At 35.5% G+C, this 25,794-nt stretch overlaps 1 protein-coding gene and 1 long non-coding RNA gene across 2 annotated transcripts in view; both read left to right on the forward strand.

Annotated features, from left to right (window-relative positions):
- The window catches only part of LOC111603320 (serine-rich adhesin for platelets), a 158,342-nt gene that overhangs the window by 118,891 nt on the left and 13,657 nt on the right, over positions 1 to 25,794 (forward strand). The gene's annotated exons all lie outside the window — the stretch shown is intronic.
- On the forward strand, positions 22,797 to 23,582 carry LOC111603322. The gene is made up of 3 exons (XR_002751676.2): positions 22,797 to 22,866; positions 23,017 to 23,166; positions 23,316 to 23,582. It is a non-coding gene; the product is annotated as an uncharacterized LOC111603322 (long non-coding RNA).

Consider the following 25,794-nt stretch of genomic DNA (forward strand, 5'->3'; position numbering starts at 1 on the left):
TTTTTACTGCTCACAAATTGTGAATTGTGAATTGTGAATTGTGGGCGCATTTGCGCAGCTTTCAAGGCTACTTAACAAACGGCTCACACACACACACACGCACACACACACATTATATGTGTGTTTGGCAATCAATAAGAAAAATTAACTTACTTCTTGTGTGTGTGTGTGTGCAGCTGTCATAATGTTGCAAGAGATGTGGCGACGTTGTCATTAACCCCGGCAACATTCGCGACTTGCCGCCAAATGTCACGATGACAGTTGCAAATTGTCAGTCGCTGGCAACTTTGTTGCCGCAACATGCCGCCTAATTACAAAGCTCCGACATTTTTGTTGCTCGTGCCTTTTGACAGTTTCAGTTCACGTAAAAACATTTATGGGATTCGAGCCGGGACCTGGCTATTCGAGAGTTGATTGAACTGGCATCGAGTGTGTTGTTGGCTTTAGTCTTATTCCTATTTGTTTTAGCCCAGCTACTGTCTCTGGGAAGTGTTCACTTGTTGACAGTTTTTTCTTCATCTTCTTCTCTGTTTCTGTTTTGTAATATTTTATAATGAATGCATTATGCAGTTGCAGCCCTTTTAGCAGCTTCCATTTGTCGCTCGTCATGCAGTTAGAATTGTATTCTGGTCGAGTCATGCTCGAGGCGTAGCCAACAAATTGAGTCTAATGATGGATAACGCTGACACAGACCAGAAATGGGTATATACGTCTATTGCACTTGAGCATTGGAAACTATTCTTGTGGCAGTTATTGAATGGTCATTGACATGAGCTCGATCAAAAGTGTCAACAAATTGATGGGAACAAATGTGGTAAAATTCTTTTTGGGCAACTTTTCTTATAATTTCAATTCTTTTCTGGGAACTTACTTGAGTATTTTTAGACTATCGATAGGTACTTGAAGATCTAAGTTCATAGCATCCATAAATCGATTAGGGAATCAATATATATCATTGAGACTATCCTGTAAACAGAAAATTTGATTAACCGATAAGTAAGTTATCGCTGAATTCTGAATTCGATATATCGATAAATCTAACTATATTTAAAGAATAAATCGATAAATCTTTGGGTTTGGCTGCTAATAAGATAATAGAAAAGCATTTATGAAATATTTTAACCAACTGTTTATCGATAATAATAAATTGAAATATTTAGTTAATTGCTTAACACTATACAAATATTTATAGCGCATTTATAGACATTTTTACGCTATTATACCATCATGGATTGACTATATAAACAGTTAATCGATAAATCGATATACAAATCAATAGCTTCGACTGCTAGAAATTTTCATATATTTATGTACTAACAATTGATGTTTCATATCAAGTTATTTTTAAGAATGAAATATATATATATGAGATCACACCCATAAATATAGCTGTGCTCATCAATTTTGACAAGTCTTCTAAGCCCGTTAGATAACAAACAACATATTTACCTTTGTGTAAGCGCAACTCTGTAATCCCTGTCAAAGCTCTTTCAGCTCGCTTACATCATTTTCCCTGCTTAACAAGAAAATCGCCAGCTCTATATAGCAGCAATTGTTCGGGTTATTAGAGAAGACTTTCCAAATAGAAAAACAAATGGAAAAAGCAACTCTTCATTCATTGTTGTCCCAGCACAGAGAAAACATAAATCATTTCCTGCTAGACGCGATCTACAGAACAAAGAAGGAAGATGCAACTCGCATAGAGAGCTGCGGCTCTGTTGTTTTTAAATGTGACTTGATCTTCGCATTGATCCTCATTTAGGAAAATCGAAGTGCAGTTAGTATTTCTCTAAGCAACACTAAAACATTTTAAACGGCCTTTCACACGACCTTTCAACTCTGCAGTCGCATCTTTGGAGTTTTTTTCGGGTCGTGACCGCTAGCTTGTTGGGGCTGTCTGGTCACCTATGAAAAGTTTTAATGATCTATCATTGTTGGAATGTTTTACAGTGTTGCAAGATGCTCCCACATAATATGTGCGTTGCAAACGAATAATTCTGATTTGGGACTTTCACTGCTAGGGAAAGTGTTAAGATTGATTGGCAAACCAAATAGATGCTTAGTAAAACCTGCTCTTTTTCAGGTAAACTTTACAGGGTATCTGTTAGAGTTAACTGTCAGAAACATATGACTTGCAACCAAGTAACTTCTTATTGTTATAGCTTTAACCCCAGCCGCTTTGCTCCTTGGGTTCCTCTATAGAGACAACATAGCAAAATTGACGAAACACTTTATAGCTTTCTGTCCAGCTAACGGTAACGCTGAGAACTCTGAAAACATTCAATCATACCAAAGTGCAGCAACAACAACAATAAGCAGAAGAAGAAGAACGAGAAGAAGGCAACGAATTGTCTATGCAAACTAAGTGCAGGTTCCAAGCGCTGATCTTTAAAAGAGCCGAACAAACGGCAACTCAACAAAGTGACAGAGCGAGAGAAAAAGAGAGAGAGAAAAACGGATCATCAAAAGGCGTTACAAATTTTGATTTCTTTTGAAAAGTTGCGACTCCCCAGCTAAAGAGAGAGACAGGCACTGACAGAGAGAGTGTGAGAAAGAGGGGAGGGCGAGAGAGGGGCGGGCTTGCATATAGTAGAAAATATCAATTACAGCATAATTATGTGTGACGCACAATGGGTGCGAGGGGGAGGGCGAGCGTGACAGCTATGATTGATTTGCGGCTGTAATACATAAACTTTACATACATAAAAATTATACATATGTATGCATGTGTAGCCCGTAGGGTTATCTGAAAGCTTCTCTGCACTCGCCGTTGAACTCTTGACACGTACCCAGAATCGAGTCAAAATTTATTTTCGTTTGTCATCGTATAATTTAATTTTAAACGTTTTGATTGACTGGCCAAAACGGTACTCGATCGTCAAAAGGCAACCCAAACTCAAACGCACCTTACCTCCCCTTCAAAGCGTCTCTCTGCTTGTAATTGCATATTAAACTGCATTTACCAAAGTAATGTTTACTCTTTTCATCTTTCGTGTTGTTGGCTCTCTTTAAGCAAACATTTACAGAACCGCACACTCGCTCTCTCCCCACTCTGCGCTTGCTTTCTTCTCTTCTTTACAAACCTTTTAAGTCTTGTTCAATGTCAATGTTGTGACCTTTGTTAGGCATTTTGTTTGCTCGCGCTTGGCTTGAGGAATCTTCGTTAGCTGTCTAACCCACCTCGCACTGTCTCTCTCTATCTCTTTCCGCTGCTTCTTTGGTCTGGCTCATTCCTTGGTTTCATTCAAGCAGCGCAAGTACCGTTGTAATTGTTGGTTACCAACTCGTCTGCTACGTCTTCTTTCAAAATCAATTGCATTGTTGTTGCTAAATAATATTGCGCAATTTTTATTCAAAGCGCAAGGGAAACAGTTGCGTCTTCTTCTTTGTCTACTTCTACTTCAGATTTCAGCCTGTGACAGCTGAAAACGAAGAAGAAGAAGAAGACAATGTAGTTGAAGATATGTAAAGATTCCAATAAGTGGAAGGCTAAGTGGAAGGGGAAGAGCTGGTAAATAGGCAATGCTAGGGCGTTGCTTATGATTGAAACTGCAAAGCGCCGTAATTGTTGGGAAGAGGGAGAGAAAGAACGAGGGGCGAAGGAAGGGAGTGTAGATTAAGAGAGCGAATACAACCTAATATATGCATGTATGCGTGTATATGTATAGTTAGTTATGTGTGCGTATATTAAGAGTAAAGAAATGAATTCAAAGTCCTAATGCTTGGCCTAGAAATAGATATCTCAACATAGCCTAGAAGAGTAGCTACGGGGCCATTTGGTGGGTGTATTTGGCAAGACCTCAATACATTTTTTATTAGCTGTAAATTTTATTAATGTGGCAATAAATTTAAACAATGTGCAAGTAAACCAGACAGAAAGAGAGAGAGAGAGAGAGAGGGCAAGTGTTGGCTCGATTGGAAGAGTGCTGGGAAAACGGGCAGACAAAGATGCCTGCCAAGCGATTGGAGGATGCAAAAACAACAACAGCAACTAAATAAATAAAATAAGTTGCAATGTGGTAACAGAGGACATTTGGGCAGTGTGTCGTTGGCGGCGTCGTCGTCGTTGTTGTCGTCGAGGCCGGGATTTGTTATTGGGGGCTGTTGCATTGGATGCTGGCGTTGAAAAGAAATACACGAGCGTAAAATTTATTTAAGCCAAAGATAAGCGGCAAGCAGGCAGCTCCAATGGCCACAAAATATGCATAAAACACGGCGACACTTAGCTGGCAAAAGGGGGGTGGCCAGAGGGGCTAAAGGAGGGCGGGGGCCGTTGAAGGGGAACAACAAGTTTTTTGCAGCGACAGGAACTAAATCACGTGTGCTGCATTGCCGTTGCTGTTGCAGTTTCTGTTGCTTTTGTTGTTGTTATTGTTGTTGTTTATACCTAACTTGACTTTGGCCAAGTCATGACGACAGGTTGAAAATGTGGCTAAACAACTCTTGGCCAAAGCTGGTTGAAGAGGCTGGCAAGAGAGGAAGCCAAATAGGCAGCAGTCGCAGCAGCAGCAGCATCATCACAACTGGAAGCATATCAAAGCAGCAGCAGCTAAAGGAGAAGAAGAAGCAGCTCCAACAGAAGGTGGATCCTCCGGCTGCTAAGCAGCGGCTTACACATGTTTGTTTGTTTGTCTTGCCTGCTGTTGCTGCTGGCTTTGCTGCCCGCTTACCGTTAGAATCTATGCTGAGATTTTGCCAGCTTTGCAGCGAGACTTGCTCAATGCAGTTGCTTTGGCATAATATCTAATAATGCATATAATTTTCACATGCACATCGATATGAAGAACACTCTGCCCAAGAGGCCAAGTAATCGAAATTCAAAAAGACCAAGAAGAAGAAGAAGCAGAAGACGAAGAAGTAGCAGTAGAAGACCGTAAAATATTACGATTAAATATTGTAATCTGAGCGCACGGCTTAGATGTGTTAAGGAGGGAGTGAATGGGGCCACAGTCAAGCAGCTAGACAGATAAAATGTACATTAAGCTTTAATGTTATCGCTCTGATCGGGAAATAATACAGCGGAACAGAGCGAGAGAGAGCGAGAGAAAGGAAGAAGAAACGTGAAGAAATGTATATGTTGTTGGAGAATCTATAAAATTGTTGTAGCTGCAGGTTAAATCGATACGTGTATGCTTTACTAGCTTACGCTTGAATTGAGTACTCAAACTCCAGTGCTTCTCTATGCAATTCTCATGCATGTAAGTAAGGCTTCGAGAGGTGAAGCAGTATTTGTGACTAGGTATACTGTAAATTCATATTAAGATCGAGTAAAGTAAAGGAAAAAGGATGTGAATGGCTGGGAAAGGGGCAACAAAACACAGATAGAGAGAAATAACTACGAGATAAAGCACCTGTAAATGGAAAATCTGTAAAATAGTACCAAACTAGAAAATGATATCCAAATCTATTTTGCTTAGGCCTCAGCTTAAAGTAAGCAACTCGCCTCTCTATGCAATTCTCATGCACGTTAGTAGGACTTATAGCTATCATGCTTAATTTAAACCCCGACAAACTCCTAGTCGAGCGAGCACACACATTCATTAGATCCGCCTTCATTTTCACAGCAAATTCATGAAATCTTATATAAGAAAAAAAGCTGAAAGATTAATAATGCAAAAAATAAAAAACATGTCACAAAATCGAATCACAAATGCTGCGCAGTCAATCATCAGACGTGGCTGTAAGCTGATTGCCATTGAGTTTGGAGGCATCTTCGCCTATATTTATGACCCAACTTTTAATTATTGACAATTTATCAATGTAAAAAAAGCTATTGGCGCCAGCAAATGTTACACAATTTCCAAAATCTCAAAATCACACTTCAAAACTTTCTTTTTGAGTGCACAAAAAAATTTTGCAGTTTTTTGATTTTATTGTTATTTTTTCATATTGTTTTTGTTTTGACTTTTTTCTATTGATAAGCTTTTAATTTGTACGCATTTGCCCACTGTGCGAGTAGCATTAAAAAAATATTTTATTTTTTTGAGTTTTGCTTTGTTTATAAATAATTACAACTCCTAATAAAATATATGTCAATTATTTCACTTTTTTGCTACTCTTCGAGAAGAGAGTTTTATGTGCTGTTGTTTTTGTCATTGTTTATGCTGTTGTTGTTATTGTTGCTGCTGCTTTTGCCTGCGCTTACAATAATTACGCATGCTTCGAATATCTTCTGTTGAAATTTGTATTGAAAATTGCAAGTAAAAATTAAAAATAATTATAAAGAGAAAAAAACATGAAAAGAATAAAATTTGTGAAAGTTGCACAAATATATATATTTAAATAAATAATGTCAGTTTCTTTAACACAGCTTCTTAAGCTAAGCACTGCATAGTTAAATACATATGTTATTTAATAATTACTTTGTTTCTCATTAAGTTTCATAACAGAACAATTAAATAAATAATTTTGAATTTTTATTTAACAAAATATTTTATTATAAAAATAAATATTATATTATAAAAACATATTAAATAAAGAAGTAAATAATAATATATTACTCTTTTTCTTATAAGCTTATTTTTTTTCAAATTTAAATAAAAAAAATATATTTAATATATATTAAAATAAAAATATGAATAAAAAATAATCATTAATTTTTATGAACAATTTTATTTAAAAACAAATATACTTATTTATATATATATATATTTATAGAACGATTAGTAATGCCAAGTTGACTAGAAATATTTTATTTATTGGTTTAAATTTATAAAAAAAAATTTGCTCAAGTCAATTTAAATGACAATAAATTTAAATGACAATAAATTAATATAATCACAATTAATATGATTTAATTTACAATAAAAATCATTGCAAATTATTATAAAAATCATAAAATTTCATTATGAATTATTTTAGCTTAGATTAGATTTATATTCAAATTTATTGGCATATCTTTTCGAATCCAATAAATCGTACAAATTCTTTAACTTTAATTTACAATAAATTCCTATCGCTTAATATATGCATAGGAAACTGTCTAAAATTGTTATTGCTTCGCTTTTGACCAAGTCAAAATTAGTTGCATTTAACTTTGGCTCAATGAAAAAGCAATTTATAAGTGCGCTCAGCTTCTTGGCAGCCGCGCCCTAAATTCGAGCTGCCAGAGACTGAGCCTGAGCCTGAGCCTTGGCCTCTATAATCTTGCGACTAATCAGGAAATGTAGGCAAGCGAAAAGGAAAAACCAATAAAAGGCATTTCTTATCTAGCTCCAGCTGGAGCTGGAGCTGGTGCACAGCTTCGAGCCAAAAGGCTCAGCGACTTCAGCTTTGGGCTTGGCATTTGGCTAGCTGGCTGCTAGAGTGGGCGCCGTACAGAGACGGGCAGACAGACAGCGTACGACCTAGACCTTATCAATGGACCATGGCCTTTTTGGCCAAGAGCTGACGTGACGTGTGCCGCGATAAGTCGAATCGAGTCTTGAATATTCAAAAGATGCTTTCGACAGCTCGATAAGAATGGGCATTAAACATGAGCGCGCCGTAAATAATTGAAATAATTGCATAAATTATTTATATGCTCGACTATTTAGTATATATACTAATCTATTTCCTTCTGCTTCTGTCTCTTTCCAGGTAATTACACAGTGCAAACAAAATGCTGGCCATTAAATGTTTTAGGGGTAAGTTGTGGCCACTTTCTCAGTTCTCAGTTCTCAGAGCTCAGTGCTCAGTGCCTAGTGCTCAGTTTCGCTTTCGCTAGAATACATTGTCTGGCACACCTGGAGCTCGTGTTGCCAACATCTTAGCCACAATTGCCGACACACTCCTGGCCCCGCTGTCAGACAACAGACACGCAACAACAACACAAACGCACGCTATCAATTTAACAGCATCTGTCTATGAGGCATGCACGCAGCAGTTACTAGCTGTAGCTGGGGTAGTTAAGGGGGGCGTTGGGGAGGCAGGGTAGTCCCATTGCATTGCATTGCCCTCCCACACAGCCCTGCGCCCTGCACTGAAACTTGTCCTACGCTCCGGCTAGATCTTCGGCTGCATTTTTCCAAGGAACCTGCATGCTGCATGCTGCATGCCTCGCGCATGCGCACAGCCCGCCTTGACTGAGTCGCTGCATTTCTATTTATAGATCGGTCCAAGTTTTGCGCGTTATCAAAAGGCAGCCCAAGTCGCCGTTGTGGCGGCTGTGAAAATTCCAAAAAAGGCAGCGCCCCAACAGCTGCCACGCCTCCCCCCACCCGCCACAGTCCTCTATCGAAGTTCTGCTGGCGTGTAAATAAATAAATATTTTCCTAGCATTTTCCAATTGCTGCGTTGTTGTTGTTGTTGTTGGTGGCTGATGCGCCTTGGCCAATTTCCCAGATAAAAAGGCGCAGCTGTCAACGCGCCACAAAATAACTTTGCCCTTTTCTTTGCTTTTTTCTTTTGCCAGCTTGTAAATTAATTAAGCTGAAAATAATTTAACTTAATCCCAGCCCCAGGCCAGGCCAGGCAGCAGCAACAACAACAACAACTATTAACAAAAAGAAAAGTGTTTCGAGCTGATTCAATGAGGTTTTTGGTATGTGGGTTGCGTCAATAACCGTAGGGCGGGATTAGCACGTATTTGTTGACTCCATGACCGTACACCCTCGCCCCCTCTCCTGCACTGTCTCTCTCTGTACACCTTCCCAACCCTTTCTCTCTCTACAGCGCCCGCGGCCAACGGTAGCGAATTTTTGTTATTGTTCGCTGCCTCGTTTACTGTCGTCGTCGCTCCATTTGCCCTGCTTTGCCTCAAATTCTTACTTTTCGCGGCTTTTTTATGTGTTTTTTGCTCTTAAAGTGCAAAAAAGAAATGAAATTGAATTGATTTCGTACGTTTCACAATGTAAATATTTAATGTAAATATTTATCATATTATTAAGTATTTATTTAAATTATAAAAAATATTTAAAATAATATAATAGTATTAAATATTAAATTAAATATATTAAATAGTTTTTCTAATTTAAATAAATAGTCAATAATATGATCAATATTTACATTACAAAAAGTATTTAATATATTATTATTATTATTTAATAATATACGATTTATAATGACAGTAGAAATGGTTATGATAATGGAAATAATGATAAATATAATGAGAATAAATGCTAATGACAATCTTCATAAAAATAATAGTGCCAAAGCTAAGAGGAATGAAAATAGGAGTAATAATAATAAGAATAATAATAAAAAAAACTAAAACTAATAATAATAATAATAATAATAATAATAATAATAATATAATAAAATAAAAATAAATAAAAATTATTAATAATAATAATAATAATAATAATAATAAAAATATTAATAATAATAATAATAATAATAATAATAATATTAATAATAATATAATAATAATAAAAATAGTAATAATAATAATATAATAATAAAAATAGTAATAATAATAATAATTAAAATTATAAAAATCTCGACTCAGCTTAGCTCGGATGAACAGTCATCCCACTCAGGGCTGCCTATGCATAGCCAAGAGGCCATCCTAGAGTTTGACACTGGAACCTATGGAAATCAACGTTTATAGTAATGAACTTGCATAGACTATGGACTTAGCTCAAATAAAAATGAGTAGACCCGTAAGTGCTTTCACGGTACAGGCGCAGCTTTAGCATTGTCACAAAGGTCATTTTCACGCGATATCAAACCTGTACTAGAGCTACTAGAAGACCACCTGCGTCAGCCCATTCCAGTCATTGATATGTATATCTTTATATCTATATATAAATAGATATCACAGAGCACAAACAAGCTCCTTCTAAGAGATCTGTCCACACATTAGTTCACACTTGGACAGGTGCGCAGTGGCTATGCAGTGTGGCTGTGTGGGCCCACTTGAATTAGCAGAAACAAGCTTTGCTACTGCAACTGTCCAGATGGATAATATCAAGTGGCCTTCCCTGGTATTTGAAATCGCTACCAACACAATCATATTAATAACTTTTCCTTGTAGAACCAAAATTTTTCTTATAGAATTTCAATTGATAACAAACTATTGAAGGGAAGTTGGGATATAAATTATATCAAAAATTTATAATAAATTCATTAATGAAATATGTCCTATTGAGCCATGCCCATATATGGCTTCAACTTTTCAGTCAAGCATTCCTTGCAAGCTTCAACTTGACTGAAGCTTTGTGGCATGCAACGACATCGAAAGGCAACTTCTTGACAGTTAATTCAATGTTTGGCTAATCAAAGCCGTTTGCAATGCGCTGAAAGCTTTCAGTGCTATAATTATGACCTTTCACAATGGATCACGAAGAGCTTCCGTCAGTGGGCTATGGCCCAGTACGCCTCCTGCGAGAGACGAGGATGATACCTAGCAGAGTGAAATAATATTGCGATGTTTATATCAGTTTGCACTTTGGTTTGCATGCTTTGGCAATAAAAGAAAATAGTGAAAAGCGAAGGAAAATGCATTACGGATGTTGGCCAAACTTTGAACTCGAAACGGAATCACAGTCAGAGTTTGCCTTTGCTTTGCTTTGTTTTTTGTTTTTTGGCGTGGGTGGACGATTTGAATTTGATTTCATAATAATACACTCGACTCTGCTGGACTTGGCAGCAGTTGAATTCAGAGTTTTTTTCCATTTCTGTTTTCTTAGCTTAACTATTTGGTTTGTTTGCTGAGCTGAAAGTGAAATGCATTGACTCGCTGCGAGCAGGGCAGGCAGGCAGGGGGCGAGCGGTTGAAATTATCGCTTTATCACGATTCAAACGGTGCGACTTTCTTCTCGACCGCTCGCAGCTTCATTTGCAGCAATAATTATGCAATTTGCTGCGGCTTGTTGTTGAGCATCGCATCGCATCGCATTGCATTCGTATTTCCATTTCGACTGGCTGCTGCTGCTGCTGCTGCTGCTTATAATTGTTGTGGGTGCATGTCGCTGGCCAGGTCTTTTCACGGTTTGGCTTTGAGTCTCTGATGTTTATCACTCGCTTCGACATTCACAATTTCTTTCTTTCCTTTGCTTTGGTTAACAACATAATTGTGTATTGATCTGCTCTGACTTTTGTTTATGACAAATTAATTGGCTGCAATTGTTGGCTGGAAAATCGATCTATCCTTTCCTCTCCCAATAATTATCAAAAAAAAAAAAAAACAGAAACAATTTCACTTATTGAAAGTTTTATAATTCATCACACACAAAAATTTGTGTCAATCTGCGACAAAATGAACAAGAAAAGTGTGTCGAAAAGAAGTTGGCTAAAAATAAGTCTTAGCCCGTTAAGTGTGCTGCCGTTGCCGCCGCTTCGATCGATCAGTTGTGAGTTATTGTTGCTGCCCCCTCGCGTTGACATTGATGGAATAAGCTTCAAATATTTGCCAGGCCCCAGGGCAAGCGGATTTTTGAGCTCTTTCCCCCTCCCCAGCTGCCGGCCAATCAGTAATTGGAGATGGGCCCTCGAGAGCAGCCCCCATAAATTGGCCCCTGGAAAGTCACAGTCGCAGTCGCACAAACACTTCCTGCCACAAATATGACTCAAAAACCTTAAAAAACGAAACGTGCATCAGAATTTGTGATAGCAAGAAATATTCGCAAACGAAGTCTATCATGGAACAAAGCATCTTCTGCCATTCAAATTGGGCATACAAAGGCGGGCAGCTGACGACGTGCTAATGCGCTTTCCTTTTGCAGTCTATATTTATGTATATGAACTTTAGTAGTTTTTATAAAATATAGCAGTATTTTTTTAACAAAATAATTAAATTTTTATAAATTTCTAAGGAAATGCTTCACAATAGTTAGTCTATTCGGCTTCTACCAGAAACTCTTCTCTTCGAGTTTATTAGAAATTGTTGTAAATTTTTTTTTATAATTTTGGAATATTTTTTTGTAGTTAGTTTCCATTTTCTAGTAGTTTCTAATTTCCAGAAAATACCTATAACAAATTTTATAGAAAAGGTATTTAACGAGGTGGTTTTTCTTGAATATTAAAGTTAATTAATTTATTGCTGCTCTAGAAAAGACGACAAAGATGCTTTGCAAATATATATAGAAAGCATCTATTCATAAAATATAACAAGCAAATGCTCTACAAACCAAAAGTAGTTAGTTATTGTTTATATAAATAATAATGCTATAAAATTTCTCTGCTAGATATTTGATATGATTTAATCATCTGCTTCAAGTATCAACTGCAATTCCAGAAGTTCAGTAAGCCCAAAAACTCAAAACAACTTGTGTATCAGTCTATGAAAAAGCGTATTAAGCTGAAGCGCAATTTATAATAATATGATATATATATAATAATATTATATATAATATGATACAACTTATATCAATTTAGGAGATAAATCTTTCAAATAATTTCATTAACTTTTTTTAGCTGTTCATAAAAATAGTAGTGCACGCAAAACATAAATCAAATAAAATTGTAGTCTTTCCATTAGACATAAATTCTAAAAAAATATAGAAAAATGCCTAAAAATAATTTAACAAGCTCTGCTATAAATGCAATATGCCCACTCAAGGTTAGTGCAGCAGTAAGAGCGCACAACTGGACTATAGAAAATTAACGCCAACTCAGACAGACAGAGAGAAAAAACAAAAACGTGCCGAGCACTTTTCACTTAAACGCAATGCGCAATGCAATTACAACAACAACAGCAATAGAAACAATTTGAAACTATTTTCAGGCAAATTAAATTAAACAATTTAATGCGAGTGCAATTTTTTTGTTGCTGTTGTTGTTGCCGTGGCAAACGCGAAATTGTTTCAAATGGCTTAATTAATTTGCCCAATTTTTTGGGGCCGCTACACATTTAACTTGGTCAACAGCGACTCGTTAACAATTACTCAACCAAGTCACCAAGCCCACAAAGAAACCTCGACAAGCCCTACGAAATGCCAAGAAGCAGCCGACCAGAGGAGGATGAAAGAAAAAAAGCTTCAGAGGGGCTACCCCTACTGTGCACCTCTATCACTTGTAGTCGTCGCCCACGTTTTCAGCTCTTGTTGCTGTGAAGTCTCGACTTAATTTGATAAGATTTATTTGAGCCAAGTTTTTGTATTGAGAAATCTTTACGGCCTGGCCCCAATAAAAGAAAACACAACAGCAACAACAACAACAGCAGCAAACCCAAATCCGTAATAAAATCAATGAAATAACATTTAAAAGACAGTTAAAATAGAAATGTAAACTACAAACATTGATAAATGGCCAAAGACCAACTAGACCAAAGACTGTAGGTGTACGAAATCGATGTAAGAACAGCTACTGATTGGCAACCGAAAGACGAGTTGGTAATTGATTTATGCTATGAAGTGGATTACATATAAATAAGAGATTCGATTTATATATATTTATTGATATATATAATGAAATTATAAGTATGTTATATCGGCTGGAAAACTATTCATGATTCTCTTAACAATTCTTTGAGCTGTGCTTTGCTCGAGCGGAGCCCTAAATTCAAGTTTAGTTTCTAGTCTTCATTTTATTGCATCATATTTTTAATTGAATATATTTATTTAAATATTCCACATACTCATTTTATATGTAGTTTTTAAATATATATAATATAGCAGCATTAAATAAAAATTCCTTTTTTTACATCTCGTCACAATTTTAATTGGATTCTTATTTGATTGAATTTCATGGCTTAGTCAAATTTTGTTTATATTATTTAAAACCAAAAATTTTGTTTTGTTTTCCTTAACAAATTTATAAAAATTGTGAACCAGCTAAAAATATTTTTGATACGCTAATCCTTAAAATTCATAATATAAAAAAAGGTATTCAAAGAAAAATAAATAAAAATAAATCAGTTGGCTGCAAAGCCGATTTGCGGCTTTGATTCAATCTATGAACCCATCACACACAGATAAATTTATACACATATGATTTAAATCCACAGCAAAGGTTTTGTATTCTTAAAAAAAAAGAAATAAAATAGAGAATAAAATGCCCAAATTCTCTCAAGATTCATTCAAAATTAAAATAAATATATTTTGCCGGAAGAGTTTTAAAAATATTATGTAAGTAAGGCTTGAATAAATATTTTAAGTTCAGTAAGCTCAAATATATTAAAAACAAACTGATTTGCAGCTCCGCTTCGAGTTCATTGAACTTTTGCCTCGCAAATTTCTCGTTTCTCACAGGAATTTTTGAACACAATTATTTTTGGTTTTTATTGAATATTTATTTTCTCATGCAAATCCTTTGTCAATGTGAAAGTTACAACCACTTCTTTATTTTTAACTATTTTTTCGATGTTTTAAAATACATTTTTTTATAAATTTTGTTATGTTTTTTGTTTATGCCAAACGCCAACGTTGATCTGTGTTGTTAATGCTGTGTGTTTTTTTGTTGTCTAAATAGCTGCGGTTCAAGAGTTCATTGTCAAGTCCAATAAAATGTTTGAATGACACGTTAAGTGTCAGCCACTACAAGAGATCCGCCGATCTGTGCTCGACTCGTTTGAGAGGCCGCAAAAAAACCGAAAAAAAGTGAACAGCCGCAGCCGAAAATGTTTTTAGCCGCTTGACTGGAACTTGAACTACAGGCTACACAGGCAGGCGACCTGCTCTCTTACCTCTATCCTAGGCAGCCCTCTCTCTGTGTGCCACCCAGCTCTGTGGCAGATGTTTCCCTTTTTGTCAAATGATGATAAATCGTGACCGGCGAGCGCCTTAGTGAAATTTTCTCTAACGCTGCCCACTACAAATTTTCTATCTACATGTTTTTCAGATACCCTGCACACATGGCATTGGCTGCCTGAACTGTAAAGTATATATAATATTGATCAGCTTGAGCCTAGCACTTTCCGTCTGTCTGTTCATTTTTATAAATGCACCAATCTCGAAAACTACTTAGACTAGAGACAACTAATTTGATATATATATTCATATATATCATACGCAGCAGATGCCTAAGAATTTTTTCCGCTGTCTCATGCCATTTGGATTATATCGATAAATATCGATATTTGTACTTAGTTTCTTAGGCATAACATTGAGCACATTAAAGTTAGAGCAAACCAATTTAGTATGTGGCTTCCCGTAAAGTAAACACAATTTCGAAATATTTTTGTATTTAAATACATTAGTCCGTTCGCCTTAAAAACAAAAAAATACATTGAAAATTGTTGAGCTTTGGTCTTTAGCGCATATAAGCAGTTATATGTCATAGTTACGAACTGAAAATGTCTTAAAATAGTTGACACATCTAACGTTACACATGCGAGGTATCTTCTAGTCAGTCATTTCTGACATTTTATTGTTCATCTCTTCAGCCGGCTAGCTGTGCTCTTTATTACCACATTTTCATTTGGTTGACGAGTGGAAGAGCTTTTGGCCCAGCTGCTGCCACACGTAGCTAGCAGCCAACGCTTTCCTTTGCTACTTATGGCCAAGTTAGTAGCCTTTTACTAGCCCTCCACCTCCCTCCATTTGACATCTAAGTGAATTTATGTAGTTTTCATGTTAACTTTCGTTGCGGCGTTTGGCCAAAAATCTTTTGTGACTAAGTGCCTGGCAGGCGACTTTGCCATACCTGACGATGCCCCCATGATTTATGCGTGTTGGCATAAGTATGTATGTATATATATATATGATATATAAGATATATATGGGACACTCGCATCCTTTGGCCCCACTCTACAACTTCTAGGCGTTGAAATTAGGCAGAAATATAATTTATGAGCCTCGATTTGGGCGCCAAGAGAAAAAAGCTTAACTTAAGGCCACGTCTTGCCCTATTTTATTTGCCATCGAGGGGGAGTTTTGCCTACAACAGTTATGTCGGCTTTGATTTAAATGCAAATTTGATTTTTGGCTGCCTCTTAGGAAATGTCAACGCGAATCACGATCTTTTTACTGAGAGTCGAGCGATTGCAATTTGAATTTGTTTATGATTCATGAATTGCCTGAATAGAATTCATTATAGCTCTGGAATTTAGCAAAGGAAATGCGCACGATAAGTGCAAGAGAAATATGTTTATATAACTAGAACTGTTGTTCATAAAAATATAAACAAAATATTAAACAAATAAAAAGGAAAATTATAAAAATGAGCACTTTAAGTTTAGAGTAGAAAGCAAAGAGGACAGTTTTAAATTAAATATACAATAAAAATATTATTAAATAATTTTTTTCTTTCCTTTTTGTGGCTAGTACTACCATTTTCATAAACAAAAATATGTTAGTTTTACTTTATTTATATATCATATATATATTTATATACATATATATATACAATTTATTTAGTCATTATTTAAAATAATTACCCAATATTTCACGAGTTTTTTTGTTATTATATTTTCTACTTTATCTGCTTTCATTGATCTTTACTTGTTGGAAATTTCCAATTAGCTTTTAACCCGACTCAAGGTTTTATTGTTTCAACAACAATTTTGATGACAAATTTCGTGCTAAATAACAGTTCAAGTTCAGCTCCCACACACACAAACGACACGTGTTATCGATAACATTTGACTGATTAAATGCCAGAGTTATCGAAGCACTCGAGAATCGATCTTGCTCTCAGTGCGACAAGCAGCTCATTTAACATTTACAAGTTAATTTGTCGCCAATATAAAAACCAAATGCTATCTGCAGCCAATTGGAGCTATCTGTATCTGAAGCATGTGTTGTACCTGTGTGTTGGTGCCTCTCAGTATCTGCGAGCGCGACCTTGCAAGGTAACAATGGAAAAACCAATCAGCCGGCGTGAAATGAGTAACAAATTAGCGAAAATGCAATACAATAAATAAATAAATTGACGCCAACTCAAGCACACACATCGACCATAATAACAAGTGAAACAAGAGCGAGGAATTTTTTAATTTAGATAATTGAAATCACGCTGAATGAAAAGGTTTATTATTATAAACAATAAAAAGAACAGCCCAACGCAACTCAATTATCAACAAAACAGAAGAGAAAAAAAAACAACGAACATTAACTGCTTTATCAGATAATGCAGCTGTCTTTAGTTTCATAACAATAACCGCAGTTGTTGTCGAAAAAAGAAGTGAATATGAATAAATTAAATGGAATATTGCATTAAGAGCGCTTTCAATAATTCCGATTCCATATGATTCACATTTCAATGCAATATTTCTGCTCGTCTCGTTAATTGCGACAGTTTGATTCACATTTTATTGCGGCTTTTTCCCTACTGATAAATATTTGATTTAAATAAATTGCATTCACTTAACAATAAACAATAACAAATTATGAAACATACACGCGCCACACACATTGATTTATGTCCAATTGGAAAAATCAAATTTGAAATGATTTTCATTTCATATTTTGGAAAAGTCATTTTCATTGCTAAAGAGTTTTCTTTTAAATTATTATTAAAATCATTTTTAATATATTTCATATTTAAGTGCATATAAAAACAATTTTATATTATATATACAAAATTAGAAATTTTTTTGATGTTGTTTGATATGGGGAAATTTAAGAGCAATTAAAAACATCATTTTTAACAAATATATGTGTATGTGAGTGCAGCTATTAAAAGTTAAAGGCTTTAGGATTTGATATAAGCTAATATTTCTGAAAATAAAAATCAGCTTTTTGATTTGAAACAGCCAATGCCTTAGCTTGAAGTTCACTCCCTAAGCTTAGATTGCTTTTACAATTCGGTACTCGAAACATATAAAACAAAATGATTTTAAACAACTTAATTTTAATCTTAATTTTAAATTTCATTTAATCATTTAATATATATTATAATCAATTTTTTTAAATCTTTTTAATTTCTCACAATTTTCTGAACTTAAGATTCGGTTTGCTAAGCCTGGTTAGAAGTTCAATTCAATTTGGACACCTATTTTCTAATTTTCCTTTCCCTTTTCTTGCTGCATTGAGCTCGAAGCTCCCTTCATAAAGTTTAATAATCAATTATCTAGTGTCTAGTACTCTAAGCAACTTCTTCATTCTCTTGATTCTCTAGTCTTGAGCTTAAATTTGCAAGCCTCTTGACTGCAGATACCATTGCTAGACAAGTGAACGATTTGTAGGCCTATGATTTGAACAGAGTGCTGACCTTCTTGCTTATAATACAAAATTATGAATTCTTGCTTTGATGATTTAAAGTTTCATTTCAAATTTATAGCGCAAATTAAAGAGTATATCAAAGTTCAAGCCATTTGGTTGAATTCATATCATTATCAAGCGTTAATTATTGTTTATTTTTAATTGCAACGTCAACGGGTTGCGTCAACATGCCAATAAATCAGATATTTATATATAAACAATTATACAATTTAGTTGTCTGTTGCAAATGTCAAAATTCATTTCGATCAGAACGAAAACAAAGAACAACCAAAGCTAATTAAAGAAAAAAGTTCGCACGACCAACAGCAACAAAGCCAAAACATCGGCTAATTAAAAGGCTAAGGCGACTGCAACAATTTCGGCACTTGTTGGCTGCGAAGGGGAATTGCAGTGCAACCCACCCACAAAGCAGTCGAGCAACGAAGCAGAAGCAGAAACAGAATCAGAGCCCAAGCCACAGACCCAGCCCAAAAAAAAAACTGCAAGCCCTGCAGTTTTTCACGCCCCTTTGGCACACGGGCAATTGTTTTTGTGCTTCAGCTATTTTTTCTATATTTTAGATATGGCTAGAAATCTCATTATGAGGCAGCTCCGCTCTATAAGGTGTGTCTTCGCCATCGTCACTCGCTGCCACGCCCCAAATTCAAAACTCTGTGTACTTTCTAATACATGAATTAGGAATCGACGTCGACGTCGGCATCGACATCGAATTCGAATTCGATATCGACACCATGTGAACTTGGCCAATTCGGCGATTGTCAAACGAATGTCGAATTGCCAATTTATAATGTAAACGGACTCCAATTGGAAGTCTCGTTCGCTCCAATTGGACAGCAGCTCCTCTAGCGTTTTGCTTTGTTAGCAAAGGTCATTTGGCCGCATAACAAGCCCAATTTAATTCATTTAAAAATCCACAAAAAACAACAACAACAAAACTATCGATTGCTAATTTATGTTTATTGTGCATTATTTGTACTCGACAATAGTTGAATGCAATGCGAAGTTCCCTTTGGCAACGCGAAATTGAATTTTTATGCACTTTATAGCAGCTATATATATATATAGTTGTATAGATATATAGATATATTTTTAATGTTTTTTAGTTGGCCCACTGATTGAAATTTATGAATCCTTAACTTTGTTTTTTTGTTTTGTTGTCTTTTTTTTGCATTTATTTATTATTATTTGTGCGTTTTTTGTTATTTATTTTTATGTTTATTTTATGTAGACTCTGCGTGTGATTCGCATTAAGTTTTATATTTATGTAACTTCAGTTTTTTATAGCAAACTTTAAAAATAATATTTTTTTATAGGCTTTATTTATGTTTATGTTTTCATTAAGTTAGATCAGATTTATTCTTAATAACTTTTGAAAATTCTTTTCTTTGTATAGCTGAACTGAGACTTTTTACCAAAAAAAAAACTAATATTTGTTAAATAATTATATAAATTTGTAAAGAAAAGCAGTGAATAAATTTATGCAATCTGCTCATAATTTGCCCAGCGAAAAAGTCTTTAATGAGCCGCTGCGACGCTGGCCTGACCGCTTGGCTAGTTTTAGCCTTTTACGGCCGCTTTTTGGCCTTTTTTTATGTAAATTGAAAAACAATAAATTTGTTTCAATGCCTAACAAATGCGACTGTCAAGTGCAACATGCTCCATTGTGAACTTAATGTGAGCATTGTGAACCATTTTCGTGGCATCATAAGTTTTTTTCGCTCAGTCGAGCTGAACTTTGTCATTTGCCCAAGCCAGGAAAATCAAGACAGTAAATAAAACCTAAAAAGAGAAGAAGCAAAAGAAAAAGAAAAGGAAATGGAAAACACAATTGAACACTTTCAATCGATGCGCTTTGATTGACTGCCACAAGTTCGGCAATAAATCGCAACGAAGTTTTTATGCTCTTTTGCAGGTTTTTTTGTCATAGTATTTATAGTCAATTTAGAGATTATTTATAGCTTAATATGTCAAGGGTGACACATGATTTTCTGCTCAAAGGTAGTATATAATAGACCTTCAATGAACTCAGTTAAGGATATGTAATGAAAGAGCAAAGGAAATTGTGCTAAAAAGTTAAGAGAAACAGAAGAAGTGTATCAAGAATATGATGTCCTGAAATTAGGAATAGAGAGATAGGAGGAGAGATAGAGAGAGAGATAGATATATAGACAGATAGATAGATAGATAGATAGATGGATAGATGGATAGATAGAGAGAGAGAAAGATCAAGCGAAAGAGACAGAGCTGTACAGAGATAGAGATAGACTTATATGATTTCGTTATACTCAACAAGAAAAAGACTCTAATGTTAATGACAAAAAAAGTTAATGACAATCTAAAGAAGCTTAAAATAAATTGAATATGCAAAAAAACATGGCACAAGAATAACAAAATAAGAATATAAAAAACAAAGAGAAATCAAAGAAGTTCAAAAATTCGCTAAAAAATTGCAGACAAGTTAGAGTATCTGGTATATGCAAATGGACCTATTGCTAGTCTTACATACCCCTAGGCTAGAATTTCGCGCATAGTGTCACATGTCAAATAATTCGCCTTTAAAGTTTTGCCGCAAGCCGTAAAGCAAAAAACATGAACGCAATTTGCATTTGGCGCCGCAGCTTCTGCCGCAATTGAAACAACGTGTGGGGCATGTTCTACAGATACACACATAGACACCATATATATATATATATATATATATATGTGCGACCTCTTGATATTGGCATATGTTTTGCTATGCAATTTTGCAGAGCTCCTGCAGCTGCCTTTGATTGATTTGTTTTGCCAAGTGACGCACAACATGTCAAGATAACTGCTGATTGGAATGGTATGGAATGGAATGGGAATGAAATGGGAATGGGATTGATGTGCGCCTCAAGTGGAACAAGGTCTACAGAGAGAAAATACTTTTCGCACTAAGCGCGCTGACACATTTTAATAGGCAGCTGCTTTGCATTTGCTTTGCATAAATTTATTTACATATGTTGATTAGAGCGAGAGGCGATTGGAGCCGAACCGAAACTAAGCCAAAACTCACATTTGGTATCCATTACGGTTGCTGTGCGAGGGGCAGATCTGTCAATCAGAAAATCAAATGAAAAACATAACTCAGCGAGAAGTCGCCCCCAGCTTTTGATAAACGGCAATGCGAAGAAGAAGCACAAGAAGTAGAGGAAGACGAGAGCATGAAAATATGTTTTTGGGAAAGTGTTTTTTCTTCTTCTGTTTTCTGGGTTCTGTGTGAAAGTTGTAGACAAAAGTAGAAGCAAAGAAAGTTGCCTGATAATTGGCCAAAGGTCGTGAATCTCTCGAAGACTCTTGGGAGATTATGCAACACGCTTCATTGCTATTCAAATATCTTCAACATTCTAGACAAAAAGCCAACCAAAGTGAAAGCTAACAGAGTAAAAACTTAACAAATTTTGTGTACTCATCCTAATGCACTTTCAATTTCGGATAGAAAAAAAATCAAATAACAAATTTTTTGTTGCGGGTGGAAAATTTCCCAATTCCCAAAGATACAAATTTCCAGCTGGGAAGCCTACAAAGAGAGAGGGAGAGAGATCTCTATCAGCTCGCTTTTAAGCTTTGAGCTCTCCAGAGATGGCAGACTCGCGAGCTTATTACAAATTCTAATCGCATGCGTTTCATTTCGCTTACACACACACACACACATACACATATATATATAGTTTCTTTGTATGGCTCGTACATTGGCCTGGTGTCGAGTCGATGAGGCTGTCGCTTATCGATTAATCACCAAATTAAAAATTACTAAGCCCAAAGCGTAGAGCGTGGCCGAAAGCATTGTAGCTCGCTCGTATACCCTTTCCGCAGCTGCCCAGAGCACACATCGCATTACTCTTTATCTTCTTATTTCGTTTTTTGGCACTCCAAATTAAGCAATATCTTGGTTTTAATGGTGAAAACCGCACTAATTTCGATTTGCTTTTAGACCTAATTCGCAGTTGGAATTGGCTATTGTATTCAAAGAAATTCCTAGCTTCCTTTTGTCTCAAATGTCAACACTCATCTAGTATTATTTACGATAATTGCCATGAAATTCCAAGGAAATAGCAAACAAAGTAATTGAACCATGTGTTACATCAGGCCCAGCGCCCAATGCGATATTATAATATATAGTATATATAACACAGTCGTAAATTCATTTAGCTATGAGCAAAGGGAAATCGAATATATGTAAATATTGTGGAACAAATAAAGAATATTTGCCCCCGCCCTCAGCGAGAAGTACTAAAAATTCTCATAAATAACACTTTGAAGCGCCGCCTGGAGGCCAATTAAGGCACACTGCAAGCGGGTACAAAGTTCAATTCGATATCAATCGGCGTGCGGCATTTTCATTGGGCAAATTAATTTAATGCCCAGTAAGAGATTTTCCAATGCTTATCACAAATTTGTCATCAGCTCGTTGTAATGCGATCACACGCACACATTCGCACACACTTTAACACACGTATGGGAAGTTTAAGCTGGAGTCGGAGAGCGCACATGCTGCTGCTGCTGCTACTCATAATGAAGTTGAGCGTAGCTTGCAGATAATGATCAAACAGACCACGCGACGAGACGCCAAGACCACAGACATACACAAACACACACAAGAAAGAATTGCAAGCGCCGCGCTGCTCCGATCGCTCTCTCTCTCTGTCGCTCTCTCTGCTCAGCCGATTCGTCTGCGCTCAGCTGGTTGTCAAACAAGTTGCGTGCGAAGTCGGCGAGTCGGCTGCGCAGACGTATCGTATCGGCCGGCGCAGTCAGTTTACTTTTGGCGCTCGTCGCGTGCACAACGTTAAGCGGGCACACTCAATAGGCGGCATATCACGTAGGTGTAAACTTGACTTTGACTCTCACGCTCTCCCACACCGTAAAGTGCGATCGTATATGTGTATTTCTGTGTGTGCGTGCAGCTCATTCGATTGCTCGTTCACTTGCAGGCTGACCGTGAAGTTTGTTCTTTTTGCATGTTTATAAGCTGAGTAACTGTAACTGTGCTTTGTTGTTAGTGTTTCGACTTGTGTTTTTTTTGCTTTAGCTTTTGCGCTTTGTTATTGCCGCTCTGCACTCTCCGCCAAGTTCATTCACGTTCATTCACGTTTCATCACCGCTGGCCGTCTAATTAAATGTAATGCAACGCAAATATCGAAATCGAGTTTAAAGCTAATTGCAAATTTAACAACATTACTTTGTTGCTCACTGCTTATTGCTTGTTGTTGTATCTTCGTTTTTCGGCATTTCGAGTTCATATCCATATTCATATCCATTTCCGTTTAGCTTTGCTGTGCATTCGAGCGTAACAATTAATTGCATTCATTTATTGTTGATGCAAATTGTTTAAAACACTTGAAATTAACTCTTGATGATTGCCTTTGAAGAAAGTGAAATCTCTCCCTCTCTCCACGAAAACACACAAATGGCTAATACCATAATTATGTTAATCTTAATAACCGTTAAGTGTTAACACAGTTTATTCGGTAACAAAGAAAAATAATCATAATAATACTGCAATATTAAAAAAAACCCTTAAAGTGCAAACAAAACGCAAACTGTTTAAATATTTTCGCACAAAAGCGACACAAATAAAATAAAATAAATAAATAAATAATGTGTGCGAAATTTATGCAAAAACGAAAGCCTCGAACGCCAAACAAGAGCTTTTAGAAAGGTACGTAAAGCCAGCACAAAAGAAAGGGTATCAAATGAAAGTGAACCAAAAGAAATATATACTTAATAATAATAATAATTGAAGATCTTAAATAGAGAAAGATTTATTACAAGCCAAATTGCTTAAAAAGCGTTTAGGTTAAATCGTTTTAAAAAATTAAATTTACAATAAAGATACACAAAATAAAAAAATAATAGCATAAAAATAGTTCAAGATTAGGATACAATCGTTATTTTAAAGAATATTGTTAATAAATAAATAGATGTATTTATTTAATTTGATAATATTTTAAAAGCCTTATTCCTTATGTGCAAAATTTGAATTATTTTAAATTCTTTAAGAAAATATAATTCAAATACAAGTTTTACCCTACATAATATGTATAAGATGTAGATAAATTGGCTATATAATTGTGATCCTCTTCGAAAGCTAAGCTAAGCTTATGTGTGAAATATAGTTTTTAAATTCTTAAAAAAAAAAGTATATATAGTTACAAACATATCCGCACTCATGTTTTAAAAGTAGATTTATGAGGCATGGAAGGAATTAATTTCATTGCTTAAAATAATTTCAATTCAATTTTTATAAAGACTAAAAAAGTGGTCCTAAAAGTAGTCTAAAACATATTGATATATTTTATATTAAAACTTAATAAATTTTCATTTTTTTTATAAATATATTCTTAAAATATACAAATTGTATATATTAAATCATTGCTTTAAAGAATTTTTCTGTCTTAAAAACTATATAATAATTAAATATATGCCTTTTGCAGAGGAATCTATCGTTTTTGAAAGATCACTAATCTAAAGTATGGTTCTCAAAAATATAAGAAAAGCTTCTTATAGCTAAGAACCTCACTTAAAGACCCTAATGTGTTTTAAATGTTATTTCTAATTTTCACTTTGATAATATTTGATTTTATAACAAAAATTATATTAGAAAGCTTACTTTAATAATGAATATAAGCTCCACAAAATGGCATTCGAAACATTTCTATATTCTTCTCTAGTTTGGCTTCAATCACATTTCTATACTCTGCCTGAACTTTAAGTGAAAGCTATTTCATCTCAGCTACATATTGTTCGTATTCCTTTAATGATGTTAAATTGAGACAAGTGGAGCGTTCCTTTTATTTTCATATACGTATGGTTGTTGCATTATAATTTGTTGTCTTTTCATTGTTGTTCCACTGACTTCCTCTCTGGCATTTCCTTAATCTTTAGCCCACTTTGTGATTCTCTCTCGCTTTGCACAGTCACAGACGGCAACCTTTCACACTTTTTGTGGCGTTAAAGTTGCCTCGTCATGGATTGTGGGGGCAACTCTGGTCGACATCATTTGTGACACATTTTCATAGACACAACAACTCGCGTGTTCTTCAGAGACAAAGAGTTCGCATTTGTATGCCATTGGCAAATATTTGCTGGCCAAAATGCCAAAACGCTGAACTACTTTCGAAAGGGAATTAACATACATACATATATTGCGGTGTTAAGACAGACCCTGCCCGTGCCCCTGCCCCTCGATTGGCCACAAGTTCTCTTTTCGCTGTTGTTGTTGCTTTGATTTTTGCTGTCGTCAAATGCAGTCGCAACAATACAGTAAAACGCACCATAAACATTTACCTACTTAACTTAGCCAGCCGCCCAGTTGACAGTCGCTCGACTTGCGTTTGCTTTCATTCAAATATTTGCATTCAAATGTGCACAAATTGTTCACAAGTGGGCGTGGTCAAGAGGTGAGGGGCGGGCGCTGGAAGGGGGAACCAATGTGCGATGTGCCATGCGATTTTATATGTGCAACTCCAGCAGTAAAAAAAAATGAGTATGAAACAAATATTGTCATAGGCTGCTTGATGCTCTGTTTGTTGAGTAATGAAAGAGATAGAAGATGAAAGATAGAGGAGCTTTAAGATGAAGAACTTAGATATATGAAATGGCATTCTATGAAAACTGTAACTCATACAGCGTAAAGCAGTGAGTTACAAAATAATTATAATTTATACTGATATCGCAATCATTTAACACACTGTGAGTCTTTCTTTAATTTTGAGAAACTTTAAGAAATTTGAAAATAATTCTAGTC

The sequence above is a fragment of the Drosophila hydei genome, unplaced genomic scaffold, assembly GCF_003285905.1.
Source record: "Drosophila hydei strain 15085-1641.00,03,60 unplaced genomic scaffold, DhydRS2 tig00000001-arrow-pilon, whole genome shotgun sequence".
NCBI classification, from domain to species: domain Eukaryota; kingdom Metazoa; phylum Arthropoda; class Insecta; order Diptera; family Drosophilidae; genus Drosophila; species Drosophila hydei.